Here is a 15,727-nt window from a genome sequence, read left to right as displayed (position 1 = left end):
TCTAAAATATAGCTTTAGCTTTTCTAGACTGAGAAATCAACTTCGAAACAAACCAACAGTAGAGGAATTTATGATTTTTTTTTTCAAAAGCCACACATTGTCCTATCTTATTCAGAGCAGGATTTTTCTAACAACCAAATTCTATGAGAGTCTGTTTTTCAAAGTTATGTAATAAAAATAATTGTCAAAACTATTATGATAGTCTAGACTACACACAAAAAGAGAACTCAAGGGAAATCATGGAGATTTTCCCATGGAAATAGAGAATGAAAAGACCAAAATGTTTCATCTATTGTAAGTAAGTATTATCTATAACCTTTCAGAATAGTTTAGTTGCTTCTTGAAAGAAAATGGGTAGTGTAAATTGTTCTGGATGAAAACGTGCTATTGTTAGCCCTGCTCTGTTGGGTTAGTGATAAGAGCTTGGGAAAGCTCTGTGATTTCCTAAGTAGACTAGAAGCAAAGCTTCCCTCCTCTGTAATAGATATGCTAGTCATATCAGATAGTAGTCTGTCAGAAAACACAAACTAAAACATCTAGTTTAGCTGGAATAAATGGTGGTTTCTCACTTGGAAAATCTGTTCCATTCAGGATTTCAGAAAAACAAAGACATCTCTTGGGCTGAGACACAGTATGCCTGTACTGGGGGGTGAGACAATAGCCTTACAAAAGGGGTAGGAGGAAGGCTTTCCTTAATCTTCCCAGCCTGACACTACATTTTCCTCTACCGGTTGATAGCATGTGGAAAATAGTTCATGTAAAAGGGAAAGTTTGTGGAATCAGGTGAGAGCTGAATTTCTGCATTACAGCAGTAATATATGAGCAAAAGACCACTGCAGATGCAAACTGGGTCTCAAGGGCAATAGGATCTTGTTCATATGTGCTAGTATTTGGGTCACAAGCTTGATGAAAGTGGAGAACACAACCCATAGAGTTTGGGAATGGAAGCTGTGAAATGTTACAGTAGCAGGGTCATCCCTTGTGACTTCTGGTAATTAGGTAAAATTTGCTGATTAATGAGGCCATGGTTTCATGTACGCTTTAAGCTAGCACTGAAAACTAACCTGACAAAGTGATTTGTTTTAACCTGGATATGCATCACTGTGGCTGTAATATCACTTTTGCTGGGAGAGACAGGTATGTAGCTAGGAGTAGGTGGGAAGGGGAATGACAGAATTGTGTTTCAGCAGCACTGCATGTTGGTAATGATTTAAACAGTATATAAAAGTAGCTTGAGAATAGAAAAAAAAAGGGGGGGGTGGATAAGACAATGAAATGTGTCTTCTTGGAGTGAGAAAAAAGCTTCCCAACTATCTCTTAACTTTCCCAGACCCTTATTTGCATCTTCTGCTGTACCTGCCTTTTTGGGTTAGGTGAGGATGCTTCCAGGCTGATAGCCATCTGATCAGGTAGTGATGCTTCCTCTCATTCTGAACTAATGGTATGTCTGAAATGTAATGTGAAATAAGTCCCCTTAAAAGTATACAACTGAAAAATTAACACAAAGTAATTTTAAACACAGAGAGAGGTTTTCAATGAAAGATAAAGTTCAGAAGTCAAAATCCAAACCCTTTGACTTCAAGGGAAGTTGTATGTTTTTTGTACAGTGTAGTCTGGTACATTTTAGTTTGGACAACAATTAACTAAAATTCTTTAAGTGAAAATGGTTAGCAACCTGGATTAATGGCATAAAGATTAAACTATATATGTAAACACTGCTTTTTCTATGGAAGTTATATAATTGATGCAAATAAGGCCACTCTTTGCATAGTCCACAAGAGGTTACTTGGACAGCTGTGATATCACTGTGGAAAACCAGTAGGAAATAGCACCAGTGGATAGAGTGTAAAACATATCTCAAGGGAAGTGTTTCAAGAAAAGGTAAGGTAAGGTTTCCAGAAAATCAGCTTTCCAGTAGCTGGACAGGGCAGGGTTGGTGGCAGTGGTAGATTCTGGGAGCAGTCCAGTGATCATCGGAAATATGATGATTGTGTCAGAAACGATGCAAATGTAAGGTGATAAGGCAGGCCGGAGGTCAGCTCCCAAAGTCCACTGAAGACAAGCACAGCAAGGGCACGGCTGAGCACAGACCTGCCTACACAGCTTGGAAAAAGGATTGGAGGTTTCCACCAGAGATTAAATGTGCCAGTGGACTCTGTGTGTGGGTGAGGTCTCAGATGAGGCTGCTCAGGGTAATTAGAGTGCAAATAGATCTTAATCTTTCTAGGTACATTTTATTAGAGAAATCCCTTTTTGTATAGAGGAAAAAAAATACCTTCCTCTTGGATTAAGCTTTAGCCACTTTCATTTTCATCCCAGCAGAACTCCCTGTTACAAAAAGATCAAACAGTGCCAAATGCTGTTCTCATTAAGAACACCTGAACAGCATATTCTTTGTATAAAGTTTATCCCTGCTTTTAATTGAGGTTAATTGTAGCTTTGCAATAACTACCCACAAGAGGGAAAAAAGTGTCCATGTCTGAGCTATGATTTGTATTTATAATTTTTATTATGATTGAAGGTATCACCAGTTTTAGTTCAAGGCACAATGTACACACACACACACACACACACCAGCCAAAGACAACTATTATCCCTCAAGTTTACTAAATAGGCCAAAAAATAATGTAGAAGTCTCACAACACTGATACAGAGGGAGAGTTGAGGAGTCTGCGGACTTTGCCTTGCTCTTGTTTGCAGAAGAAATATTTTTGACCTGAAATAGAAGTCAAACGTTAGCTACAAAATGCTGTCACAACACGAAACTGAATGCTTTCTAGGGCTGCCAAATTAGCATATGTTAGAAGATGATAAGGCTCCAAAGAAGCAGGTTTTATTCTGTTTCTTCCTTTTTTTTTTGTTTGAGATGCAGATGGGGGAAAACATCTGAAGATTGTAGCCAACATTTATCAATTGAGTTATTTAATTTTGTATTTGTTCTTTGTTTCCAAACAGATTTTCTGTAGTGAATGTTGCTAAAACACTTAAGTATGACATTTTTTCTCCTTTGACAAGAGAAAAACCCTCTAGTTAAATGATACTTTGAAGACTAGTCCCTAATCCAGGGAAGTTAACTTCAGCAACTGTAAAGCTGTCTTTTCTTGCCTCGGAAGATAAAACTGAGGAGCTTGGAAAGCCTTGGGAACTTGCTGCTAACCAATCTGCAAACCCCATAGCCTCCCATTTCTGTCACAGTGTTGAAATAAGGAAAGTCTAAAGTCTTCTCAAAACCCATACCTATCATCACGTTAACTAGGTTTGTTTTTAAGTATTTTCTTTGTAATGCATTTCATATGTCCTTTGTTAATATAAATACTTTTACTGAAGTTTTGGGAGTATGATGGTTATGTTCTACTAAAAGAAAGCTTTCCACCAAATGTTAATGTGTAGCATTTTTGTAGTCTGGAGTGGCCTTTTCAACCAGGGTTATAAGGAAATAGCCAGTAACAAGGTTATTTTACCGTTCAGCTGGGATAAATCAGTCTGCTGCAGCATCTTGTGTCTAAAACATGTGACTCTAATTGTCATTATTCTTTTTGTCAGCTAGCAGTTTGTGGTTTCCATCTCAGCAATACTCATTGTCAAAGAGCAATTTCACTTGTTGATCCTCCTTCTGTCTCCTGCTGAGGTAGTCGTTTTGGCCTGTTTCTGATCCAGCATTTTCCTTCTTCTCTAGAGACTGCAGTATTTGAACTTTGAACAAAACTTTTTTCCTGCTTCCCTGTGTCCTTTAAAAATAAAGACAAAACCCCTTTGCTAGCTTCTGGAGGTTTACCTACAAGCCTACTTGTAGACTCCTACAGAGAATAATTTGTTTCTTTCATGTCTGGCTGCATGTTCACAACTCTCCTGTTGCATTGGATTCAGGAAGCAAGTAGTGCAAAATTGGATTGATTCACCAGAAAACAAATTATCAAAAACAAAATTCTCCTTTGGGTGTACCTGTTGAACTGACTCATTGCATAATTTACTGAGAGGTAGGAGGGACAAGCACTACCTGGGGCTCTGTTAGCCTGAAGTTGTACTAGATTAAAGGAAAAAAAAAGACATTCATACTATTAGCATTATAGTTTAGGAGTTCTTTGCTCAGTGCAAAAAAAGACTCCTGCTTGTATATTCCAGCCCATTACTCATCTGCTTCTTTCTTTTTCGTAATTATTTGATAAATTACTTGCTATTAAAATAATTAAACCATGAATCTTCATATTATTTATAATTTTTCTCATGTTAAGTTTTAATTTCCCCAACAGATATGAGGATAATTTGCCCTATGATTGCATAGCATTTAATGTACTCCTGCAGCAAATAACTGCTCTAAGTGGTGTGCCCTGTGAAGTGACATGATGTCACAATATTTCTTTGAAAATATAAAATTAAGTATTATTAAGTCCTATAAGTATGTAGCTATAGGTTATCTTTGCAGCTTAGAAAATGGAGTCTGATAGCCTGGTTCTTCTTGCTCTAGTATTCCAATAATTTTATCAAAATTGTATAGGAATGAGTTTTGTGTTCTACAGAATGGGAAAGATGCATTTCCCCTGCCCTGTATTTCAGTGTGAATCACTTCCTTTGTTCTTTTTTCTTTCCAAGAACTAAAGTTTTCCAACACATGTTTATAAAAGTGAAGCAAACAACGGCTATGTTTCAGGAGCTGTATTCTTTTTGAAATACAAACAATCTGTTTTACAGCGTTTTTCTTGTTTAGAAAGATCCACTGCAGAGCCTGATAACCCATGACTGTCATGAATGATTTATGTGGAAGTATGCTTGCAAGTATGCCTGCATATGAACTGATTCAGTTCCAAATATTTAGGTATTTCTGGCATTTAAAAATTTTTGATTCTCTTATACAGTGGAAGAAAAGTCTGTTTCTCTTGGCTCTGAAATGGTGTGGATTTCAAAGATGCTATTGTATGACTGGCTATAAGTTTATTTAGAATTTTTTGCTTTAGGCATATATTTGGAGCTCTTGATTTTTACCTGTTAAATTCTTATTTTTTTTAAAAGGTTCAATTATTGGCTATTTCTTTTAAGCCTTTTCCTAGCTCTAAAATAAATGGCTACTTTTTTTTCCCCCAGTTGTCAGTTAAACCTGATCTGTTATTCTTCTACCCTATCCTGCTGAAGTTTTTTGTTTTCTAAGGCACAAGATATTTTGTCAACTGATATAGGTTTTTCCCAGCATTTGTCATTATAGGAAATCTGTTACTCACTTTTCAGTCAGTTACCCAGTGAAGTTAAGTTTCTCCAGCTGAAGTATCTTTTGCACAGCTATCCCATAGTCTTTTCATGTTAGATTCTTTTTTTTTCAGTGTTGAATAAGTTTTTCACATTTAAGAGTATTATCAGTTGTTAAGAATATGCAACAAGCTTAAAATGTAGAATGTACTTGGTAACTATTTTTATTGCATGGTTATTTACTTGGCATCTACATAGTAGAATTCTTGTATTAAGTGTTTTTTGTTTTGTTTTGTTTTTTTTAGAACTAGCTGTTAATTCATGTAAGTGTCTCTAGTCATTTAAAGATTATAGTTTCTTAGTGTTCCTATACATCCCTGTTTATTCTAAAAACAGTGAATCCTCTTTTGAAGGTAATAGGTGATTCTTTGACATTACAATAAATATTGTGATGAATATAGTGAAATAAATGGTTTGTGCCATCTACTGGTCTGAATAGGATCTGCATTTCAGTTCAGACTGAATTGTTACTGAAGCATACAGCATGAAAAAGTAGGAAACTCACCATAAATAGCGTAATTGTCTTTTCTGTATTAAGTGCTAACAAACGTTAAAGATGAGCTAACTGAAAGTGCAGACGCTAACCCTTTTCACACCCCTGACCTCTCAGCCTAGAACTTTATCCTAATTTTGATAGAGCCTGGAAGTGTTTGCAGGTAGGTCAATCCTTTTTCAGCAGAATTTAACTGTCTAAATTGGTGGCGTAGAGTCCTGTGAATATGAATACGTTCTGTCTAAACATGTTAGATGGACTTGTACTTTCTATAACGATTCATAATTACACTATATCCCTTTGTCACCTTTACTTATAAAACGGTATTAAAAAATAAAATAAAAAAATGCTTCCTTATGGATTTTCCCTGTATTTCAATGTTAAGCCTGGAGTAATAAAGCTGCCAGTATGGGGTCAACTTCAGTATAGCAGTTATGTAAGACCTTTTAGCTGAACCGTCTTTGTATCCCACGGCCTAATAATAGGCTATTGTGTTTTCTGTGATTTCTATAAAGCTCAGATTCCATGTTCAATTCTTAATCAATTCAGTATTAATGTTATCACTCATATATTTGATATATTTTGTATACATTCAGATTATCTTGCAGTGAGCTTTGTCTCTTACTGTTGCTTTTTACTTAGTTATCTCAAGGGCATAAATGGTGGATCCACAAATGCTACAGTGTCCCTCTAGTTATGGATGTTCTTTACAAAAGGAGTAAAACCAAGAAAATACTAATGAAAAACACTTGATGCATTCTGAGGAGATTGTATACTTCAGTATTGTGTTCAGGGGTCCAAATACTTCACTTGGTTACATAATCAAGAACCCATTTTCAGCTGAAATGTAGCCTGTGGGATGGACAACTGGCCTAGAAATGAGGAGGCTTTGGGTCTGCTTCTAATAAATCATCCCCCCTCACGTTGCTTCAGTTTTATCTGTCTGTAAGATAGCTATTGGCCTCCTATGAAATCCTGAGATTTGTTGATGAAAAGTACTGTATAAAGAGCTAATATATTTTAAATTGGTTTTGATGCATATTGTAGTTGGTTATCTAAGTCTATAAAATGTGAATTTTAGGGAGGTTCAGTATATTCAAATCCTTTAAGTTTTGGTTAATTTGGAATTACCTAAATGTGTACGTATATATGTATTAATGCATATGTTTGTGCAAGTTTCCTGTTACAACCACAGGTACAAAAATTGAATTACAATTTAATGAACTAATTTACTGTATTAAACTTTAAATATTTAAGGAAAAGAAGTATTAATTTCAGAAAGACAGGATTTTATATAAGTGCAAAAAATACATTAAATGTGATGATAGGAAGATATTATTGAAACTTGCAGCTTTTCAAATCATCTTTTTTGTATTTGCAGGTAGATGCCCAAAATAGTTGCCTTTTCTTCTTCGTGACTGACTGCTATACCTGGGAAAATAAATCGTAGTAAGTGCACAGTTAACATGAATTTCCATGGGAAAAAAAAAAAGTTAATTATTGCACTGATCACAAGAGCTATAGCTCAGCAATAGCTCATACAGATGGAATACATAATAGTCTATCAATCTTGTTTGAAGTCAATTGAGTTCCGACATTCTGTTCCTGCATGGAAGTTTTTAAATTTTCTTTATATATTCTTCCTTCAAAGTCTGCTGGAATTCACTGGGCAGTGGTGGGGTCACTATTACAGTTGGAGGAAAATAGATCAAGTTGTGTCATACAGCCTGAGAGAGGGAAGGGAAGCTCTGCAGCTGCTTTCCCCTCATGGTCGTATTCCGTTTGCAAGCACTCATACTTTCACATGCACGTTCACCGGAGGGTCCCTAACACAGGAAAGAGAATGGGATTGAATAAGGTAGAACAGGCTGTACTGATGAGGTGCAGGGCATAGCCAGACAAGCACACCAACCAGCAGACTATGTACATGCAACCAGCACTCTTTAATCCCCTTGCCTCTCAATTTTCCCATGCTTCTTCCTCTCCAAATCACCTAGCCCCCTCCCTTTTACTTCCTATAGTTCCTCCCATCAACATCCCATAATAAATCCCGTGTTCCCCTGCATCCCATAATGCCTCCCACACCCCTAGACAGTAACCCTCCTGAGTCTGAAAGGTGATCTGGAGAGCTGCTCCCATCCAGATGACCTGCTGTGATGGGTTTCACACCTAGACCATTAGTGCTGATGGCTCTGCTGGGACAGCCCTGGGAGGGGCCTGAACCAGGTGGTTTTCAGCTGTAATTCGTGTTCATTGCCTGCCCTTGTGCACCTGAGCCTCCCTGGGTATGCGGAGATGGGCCTTTGAAGGGCTGATGGCTGTGTGATGTGCCTGGGAGTAGCCCAACAGGATATTGGTTGGATTGGTCCTGTTTTTCTGTGCTTCTTTGGGTGTGCTTCTACCACCTAAAATCTCCTTTTAGGAGATTGCCATGATAACTGAATATAGCTGATTTATTTCTTATAATGATTATCTGGTCTTTCTCTAGGTAGTACAAATAGATATCGGTTAGATGGGCTCTCACATCTCATTGTTTCATCATCTAAACTGGAAAAAGTTCCTAATTCCTACCTTCCTCCTTACTGTCGCTTTTAATGACTTCAATAATATTACTTTATTTATTTTTTTTTAATGTGTAAAATATTATTAACTTGGTTTAGATTCACTACAATGGGAAGAACTAAGACACATTTTGGGCAGGAATCTAATTCTATACAACTTTGTACTGGTGGAATAAAGAAAGCCTGTGCAACGTTTGAAACTGCTTCTTAGTTTTGAAGCTAACTCTTATATTTATTCTACTAAGTGTGCTTTGTCTGTCACCTCCTGAAATTCAGGAGAAAACTACAAACTTCCAAATTTTGGATCATCTATACAAATATTTTCTTATAGACACTACTGCATCACAGGTATTGAAAAATAGTGTGTTTTTAACAATAGATTTATACAAGTGTTGCTGGCTTGAGTTCCAAATGGTATGCAATGCAATCCAATTCTGTAGACTTACAAATACCTTCACACTATACTTGCACGTGTTCACTGGAAGAAAAGACCCTTAACGGGGACCACTATTTACCACCCACCTAGTTTACAGTTAATTAATTTCAAATATGGAATGCTTTCTCACTAATCAATGATTCTTCTTAAATTACAAGTATGTTTTCTCTGCATTTGTCTGGTTGTCATTGTTGTAATTGGTGAGATGCCCACACAGCTTACATGTGCTGTGTGTACATATTTGTAAGGTTCTCTAACGTGGTGTAGACCAGGTTTCCTTTTCACTGAAACGCCTTTGTTCCTCACTTAATGGTTTTGTCAATGCAAAGCACAGCCCTCTTGCATGTGCCCCCAGCCTAGGTGTATTGGTGGCTTTTCTAGTATTAGAGAAAGAGTTGTTAGATCATCCTTTAGGAATTCCTGGAATGAAGACAGTTTATCTTTTGCTGGGTATGTTACTCTGATCCATCTGCCTGGGTGGGCATATTTTTGAAGCTTTGACTAATTTTTTACTTTGAGTTCTGTAATTTCTACACCCTTTCCCACATCCCACCCACACAAAGAAAATATATATATATATAATTTGGGGAGAACAAAGTGTTTCTCACAAGGAATGAAATGGAGCCACAGTGTAGCCTGCTGACAATGCCACTGCTAGCTTTTCAGTAGTGCCTGGGGTCCTTCCAGTCCAGGGGCACTGCTGAGTTGCACTGTCTGAACACTAAATGGTTGCACAGGTAGGCTGTTTCTAATAAGTCCATCTATTTTTATGTTTTTTGTTTGTTTTGTTTTTTAATGTTTACTTTTAATTGTTTGCAGCCCTTGTTTTTTGATGATATCTTCTGTTTGCTTCTTCTTTGCTGTTTCACTGGCAGTTTTTTTTTTTAAGCAAAATGTTTAGAGTGGTACCTGTTTCTAGACAGGCTGCCTTTGTGGCATGTTCCCATTAATTCCAAGAGCAGGTTCCCAAGGACTATCACTGCTGTAAATACATCTGCAGAAAAATTCATGACATATAGCAGCCTTTCTCCTTGCTGAGACAAGAAAAGAAGCAACAACCAATTCCTGACCTAGATTTGTCAGCACGCAGCTTAGTTTATTTCATATTGTGGGGACAGCACGAAGGAGACTAGCATGATGAAGACCAGCAGAAAGCTATGAAGAGCTGAGTACAATGAATCTTAATACCTTCTGTCATTCAGTCATGAGGTTAAGACAAGTTAAATAACCTTTGGAAGAAGACAGGAGAGTATTGGTGATAATCTAAGAATCATAGAAATTAGTATCAGTGAGGAAAAACATGCTAAAGGCATGGAATCAGCTGTGACTACTAGAGGCAAGCCTTCCTGTCCCACCAAAGAGAAATTTCATTTAGTATTTTTTGTTTTCTTCCATATTGACTGTACAGCCCCACTTTTAGTATCAGTACAGAAAGGTGATCCCAAGCTCCTCCTTGAGCCTTTAATGGCTTCTGCTGCTGCTCATACAGCTAAGTCTTTCATGTACCTGATGTGGCATCCCCCTTCCCTTCCCAGGACAGCAGGGAGCGGGCAGCTGGCTTCTAAAGCCCAGCAAAGTTTGAGTCAGGCTTCACTCTGCTCCTGTGATTTATAGTCTTGAGCTGGAAGCTAAAAGAAGCCTAGCGCAGGGTAAGGCACTTTGAGAAAGGCTCATTACGTTACAAGGTGAGAGAAAGCGGTAGAGGATGACAGAAGTGTCCAGAGCAGCCATCTGTTTCTCTTGCACTGGACTTGAGAGCCAAGCATGGGGCAGGGTATGGATGGTGTAGGCAGCCATGTGGTTCCCGTGGCTCTGCCCCCCTTCGGCTCCTCCTCTGCGGTGGGGCTGGTAGCACGGGTGCAGCTGGCTCCTGGCCCTGGGGGCTGACAGGGTAGGTGGTGGGAGCCGGGTTTTCCACGTAAGAGCAAGTTTGGTGGTAGGACGGACAGAAGAGAGAAGTATGTGCATCCTTCATTACAAATTTGTCACCAAAAATTTGTGCATGGTGGTTACTTAAATCCACACAGCTTCTTCTTCTCTTTGTATTTATTTATTTATTTATTTATTTTTATTTTTTTAAGACATTTTTACTTCTTGCAGTAGAGGGCTCTGCATTTAGGGCCATAATTCACAAGATCAGCACAGGTCCACATGTGCTGATTAGGTAAGAGATTTGACTGAAAAGAGACGTGTTCAGTATGCTCTGTGGTCATGACAAAACAACTGGCAGAGCGCCTGATTCTCCTTGCTTTATGATAACTGCAAGGCAAACTTCACTGGAAACAAAATCAGTCTCGTTTATTTGTAGCAGGGACAGCATAGCATATCGCCTCGCTTCCGGATTGCATCTGTTTAATCTGCTGTTTAAATTCTTTCCCTTACTTTTTGTCTCATTGACTCTCCTCCTCCTTGTCCCCCCAGCTTTAACCTTGCCCAGGGAGCGCGGAGGGCTGCTGGAATGCACATAAACACTGCACAAAGGCAGGGCCGCATTGCCGAAAGGTCAGGCCAGCCTGGCGGCACACAATGAGGTGCAGTGGAAATTTACAGCCCGTAGCTGGGTTGAGGATCACTTCTCCTGCAAGAAATGCCCCACTCATTCAGAAATGTGATACTTGCTGGAGAGATTCAGTGTAGAAAAGCCTGTGAGTCCTAGCTGTTTCTCTGGAAAGCGTTGTTGCAAAGGCCCGTTTCCATATTGAGAGGAGGAGAGTTTGGGGTCATCTGTGACACACTTATGATAAGGGAAATTTGTTTTAATCACTCTAATCTAAACCTGCTACTTACAGTGTCAGATTCTGCAATGCTGTTTTACCAGGACTTGTTCCATGTAAATTACCATGGTCTTAAGCATGATAGCTCTGCAGAAAAACGATAGCAAGTGTGACTCAGAGAAAAGCAATCTGCAGAAATCGGAATGGGCTTCGCTCAGAATTGAGTTCAGGAGCTGTTGTCTGTTACTGTGTTGTATCAGAGCATGCACACACAGTTATGCAATAATACCTGCTTGTAGCTATTCGGATTTCAGAGGGATGTGGAGCAGTAACCACTGGTAAACGCTAAAGTGATTTTTCCATTCATTACCGGTGGTAAATGCTAAAGTGATTTTTTCATTCATCCACAAGAAAGAGCTGTCTATCAAATAACTTAATTTGCTAAGCATAATATGGAATTTATTTATCTTTCCCCTTACACTAGCTGCTTTTAGTAGGGACTCTCTCTATGCTTTTGCATTTATTTTTACATGACATTCTCGTTACTATCAAAAGATCTGGGTGAAGGGTCATGACAACAGTCCAGCTATTTATCACAGTTTTTCTGTAAACAGACCAGTGAATTGTTTGGCCAGCATGAGGTAATAATTCCCCACTGCATTTTGAATGAATGTGCTACAGATACAAACAGGTTTCATTAACTAGTGTGAACCTCCAAAATGGAAAGGAAGTATAGGAAGAAGAACCTCGTGATGTTCATGTTACAATTATAGCTGGAGCTGGGGGGGTCATGCAGCATGTTCTGGGTCTGGCTTTTTGGGAAGGATAGATTTCTCCTTCTCATAAACTGAACATTGTTGCTTATGTTTCAATAGTGCTTGAAGACTGAGCTCTCATTCTGGCAGGTGCTGCCTAGAGTGAAGTGCCCGTGGTAGACATACTATGAAAGTAAGTGCCATTATTTTCCTTGCAACAAAAAGCCTGTAGTTTGAATTTACAAGGCATGATGTCCTTATTGTTCCCATTTTGAGGAGATGAGGAATGAAGGGTCAGACATATCAAATGACTTAATCAGCATCATGAGGGATTCTGGTAGAATCAGGCTCTGGCCTTTTTTCTTTTAAGCTGCAAGACCCTCTGGTTCCCTGCCAGTCTTCTCTCATTTGGGGTTAGTCACCCACAGCCATGTCCCATGGCTCAGGGACAAAACTGTTGCATGATGTACGCAGAGCCCACGCATCTCCCACTGCGTATGTATGTACCTAACTCACCTCTAGCTCAAGTTCCACACAAAATTAACCTGGGAGATAATTTCCAATGATGAAAGACCTGATAGCATAGGGTGAGCATTACCTTTTTATTTAGGTTACTCGGTAGTAAAGAAGGTTTGCATTTTTCTATCCTTACTTTTTCTGTAATCTAGCTCCCTTAGAAACACTTTCAAAGTGTTCATGAAATGCAGCGTTTATCACAGTCAATACCAAAGCCATTCCAGTATGATAAATTCCTTACTGCTAAATATGACTTCCTCTTTGCTAACCTTGTAATGATGATACAATTCTTTATTAAATATAAAAGATTAACCTACCCCCCTAATCAGTTCTGCATGCTATGGATCTGTCAGTTTACAAAGGCAGTGGAAAGATGAAGTGGTCAGGATCTTAGAGATCTTTGGAATCTTGTGAGACCTAAACCAGGAGCAATCTATTCTGTCATGTAGCTGAAGGTGGTTTGGCTCTTCTCCTTAGATATACACAATGTTACAGACATACTTTATGGTGTGTTTGAATACGTGCATCTGTGTGTAGAAAGTCTTTTATCAGAAAAGATAAGAGGCAGAACAATTCAGAGTTTCAGTGAGGCCACATCAGTTCAGGGTAATTTAAAATAAAGGGCAACCAGTATGGTTATAAGTATGTGGAAATCGTATCGCTAACTGGTGACTGAATTCTGATGTTCTGATCCAGTACAGACAATAAAAAATAGCAGCAGTGTAGATCATCACCGTAGATGTAATTTACTGTACTGGTCAGAACACACTGGTAGCAGACTTTAAAATTAAACCATGTAAGATCTGGGAATGTACTCCACAAATGTCTTGCAAACTACTGGGAAATAGTATTTGTCACCTTCTTGATAATATTTTGCACACCACTGCTTTGTGTGAGGCAGTGTTAACAATGAGTCTAGGTAGGTATTACTTGAGTCATGAATGACAACCTTTTGTAATAACTGCAGTGTTTCAAACGCTACTTTGATGCTTTTATACAATGCTTCTGATCCACAGTTTACACAAAGACAGCTTTTTAGACAGGCTAATTCAGGCTGATTGAAATGTCTACCCACTTTTCTGTGGTAAAGGGGGTAAGAGAGCAACTAGACTGATGCTCTAGCTGGATCATCAGTCCAGCTCCAAACCTCTACACTAATTATAATGTGTTACCCATGAGATTCTTAACTTTAGGCCTTCATTATGATCTGTTTCATAAAACACCATAGCGATAAGGCCCATAGGTGACCAAATAGAAGACAAGACTGGAAAGTAGCTCTTGTTCTTTGTTTCTGACCATTTGGATGGATTCTGACAGCTTTTCCTCAGCCCTGTTCCCATACCAACGAAGCAGATGAAATTAGTATTCTGAACTGAATCTCTGCCCCTAAACTGGATTTGACTTCGGTAAGCTTCTAGTCAGTCTTTCCAGTGAAGACTGAAATAAATAAGACATTTGATGCTTCATTGTGAAGCCTCAGTACATGCAGGGAAGTATGCTTTCTGAGAAACCCACGGGGCAAAAATATTCCAGGCACAAACATTGGCATATAGCCCCTCAAAGTTTCCTTGCTGTATGGGGAACCTGAGCAAACAGAGCAGCCAGTTATGTCATGTGGAAAGATCATTTTTTATCCAGCAACCAGATGGTTAAATGCAAAGAGAAGAAAATCTCTTCCCTCTCTATCATTATCTTTTGTGGGCCTTAGATACAGATTACTGTTCAATTTGAAAACCTGGTTCTCAGTTCTGGCAGCACTTAGTAGCATCATCCCAAAATTTTCTGTAGTAGTGACTGACTATAGAAAGACACGTCAGCCTCACAGAGTGTAACACTCTAAAGGTGATATTGCAACACGCTTCTTAGATGAATTCATGGCTTTATTAAGACAGGTAAACAGCAGGATGATTGGCTATTTAGAATTACCTTGAGCAAATTCTGAAGGTGTTTGAAGGCAGTCTGTTTCCATTTCTTGAGGGTTTTGTTCAAGCTTTAAGGCAGAGTAAAAGATAAGTAGCATGCAAATGAACATTACCTTTCCAGTTCTGAACAGACCCTTTGCATGCTGCTAGAGATGATTTATGTGACCTCTGTCACAGCTGTGTTTCAACGGAGTTTGTTCCCAGTACTAGCCCAGGCTGCTTTCAGAGTAACTTGGATACTATCTGTGTACAGGAGGTTGTTTAGTGTGAGCCTGGCAGAGTAGTAGTGACTTGCAGGGGTTGGTTTGTTTAGCTTTCCTTGAGATTGCAGAAGGTCGTCTCTAGCAGTAACGTTCCCTATTGCAGTTCACTTCATGACACTATGTTTTGACTATGAATTTTACTTAAAATCCATTCCTGGCCAATGAGTGGACACAGGAAAAGAACAACATATGAGTACTGATTAGGAGGACTATGTGACCTACTTGGGAGAGGTGGAAGTGATCTACCACCAGTTCTCAGTTAGAGACTGTAAAAATCATTTTGAATTTGTCTGCATATTCAACCAGTGCTCTGAGAAGAAATCTTGCTTAAGGTTGTAGATTTGTCTCAGTAAAAAAAACTGCACACGTGTGCATGGAAGACTTCAAGTCTTTTAAATTCCTTATCCCCTCCAAAAAAAACCCACCTTTCACTAATCTTTACTGTATCAGGAGCTGTTAATGTTATGTTTAAATTTCTGAGTACAAAATGAATACCCTACCTCCAGTTGTTTTTAAAACACATTAACTCCTTTTTGTTCGTATATGTGTACTTGGAGTCAGGTAGTTTGAAGACCAATGCAGATTTCTTCCTGTGTCCTAACATTTTAGGTTTAGCTTCTTACCTGCCATAAGCCTCTGTAGTTCTTTAGGGAATTCTTCACAGCAATGTAAAAGACCCTGAAGTTCAAAGATGTTTCGTAGTGGTTGTGCTTCCTGTAGAAATACAGAATATTAATATGCTGTGCTGCTAGCATACTGGTGTTTTATATTGCAATACAATATGCTGTTTCCTTGTCTTATTGTGATGTCACAGTGTCTTCTGTGATGT

At 38.7% G+C, this 15,727-nt stretch overlaps 1 long non-coding RNA gene across 1 annotated transcript; it reads right to left on the bottom strand.

The window, feature by feature from the left end:
* Positions 1-2,533: 2,533 nt before the first annotated feature.
* On the bottom strand, positions 2,534-14,846 carry LOC121066819. Its single transcript, XR_005817977.1, has 3 exons — positions 14,640-14,846; positions 11,516-11,589; positions 2,534-2,716 (listed from the first exon to the last, which is right to left on the bottom strand). It is a non-coding gene; the product is annotated as an uncharacterized LOC121066819 (long non-coding RNA).
* Positions 14,847-15,727: the final 881 nt, after the last annotated feature.

The sequence above is a fragment of the Cygnus olor genome, chromosome 3 (genome assembly GCF_009769625.2).
Source record: "Cygnus olor isolate bCygOlo1 chromosome 3, bCygOlo1.pri.v2, whole genome shotgun sequence".
Taxonomy (NCBI): Eukaryota; Metazoa; Chordata; class Aves; order Anseriformes; family Anatidae; genus Cygnus; species Cygnus olor.
This window is presented reverse-complemented; position numbering and strand designations above follow the sequence as displayed.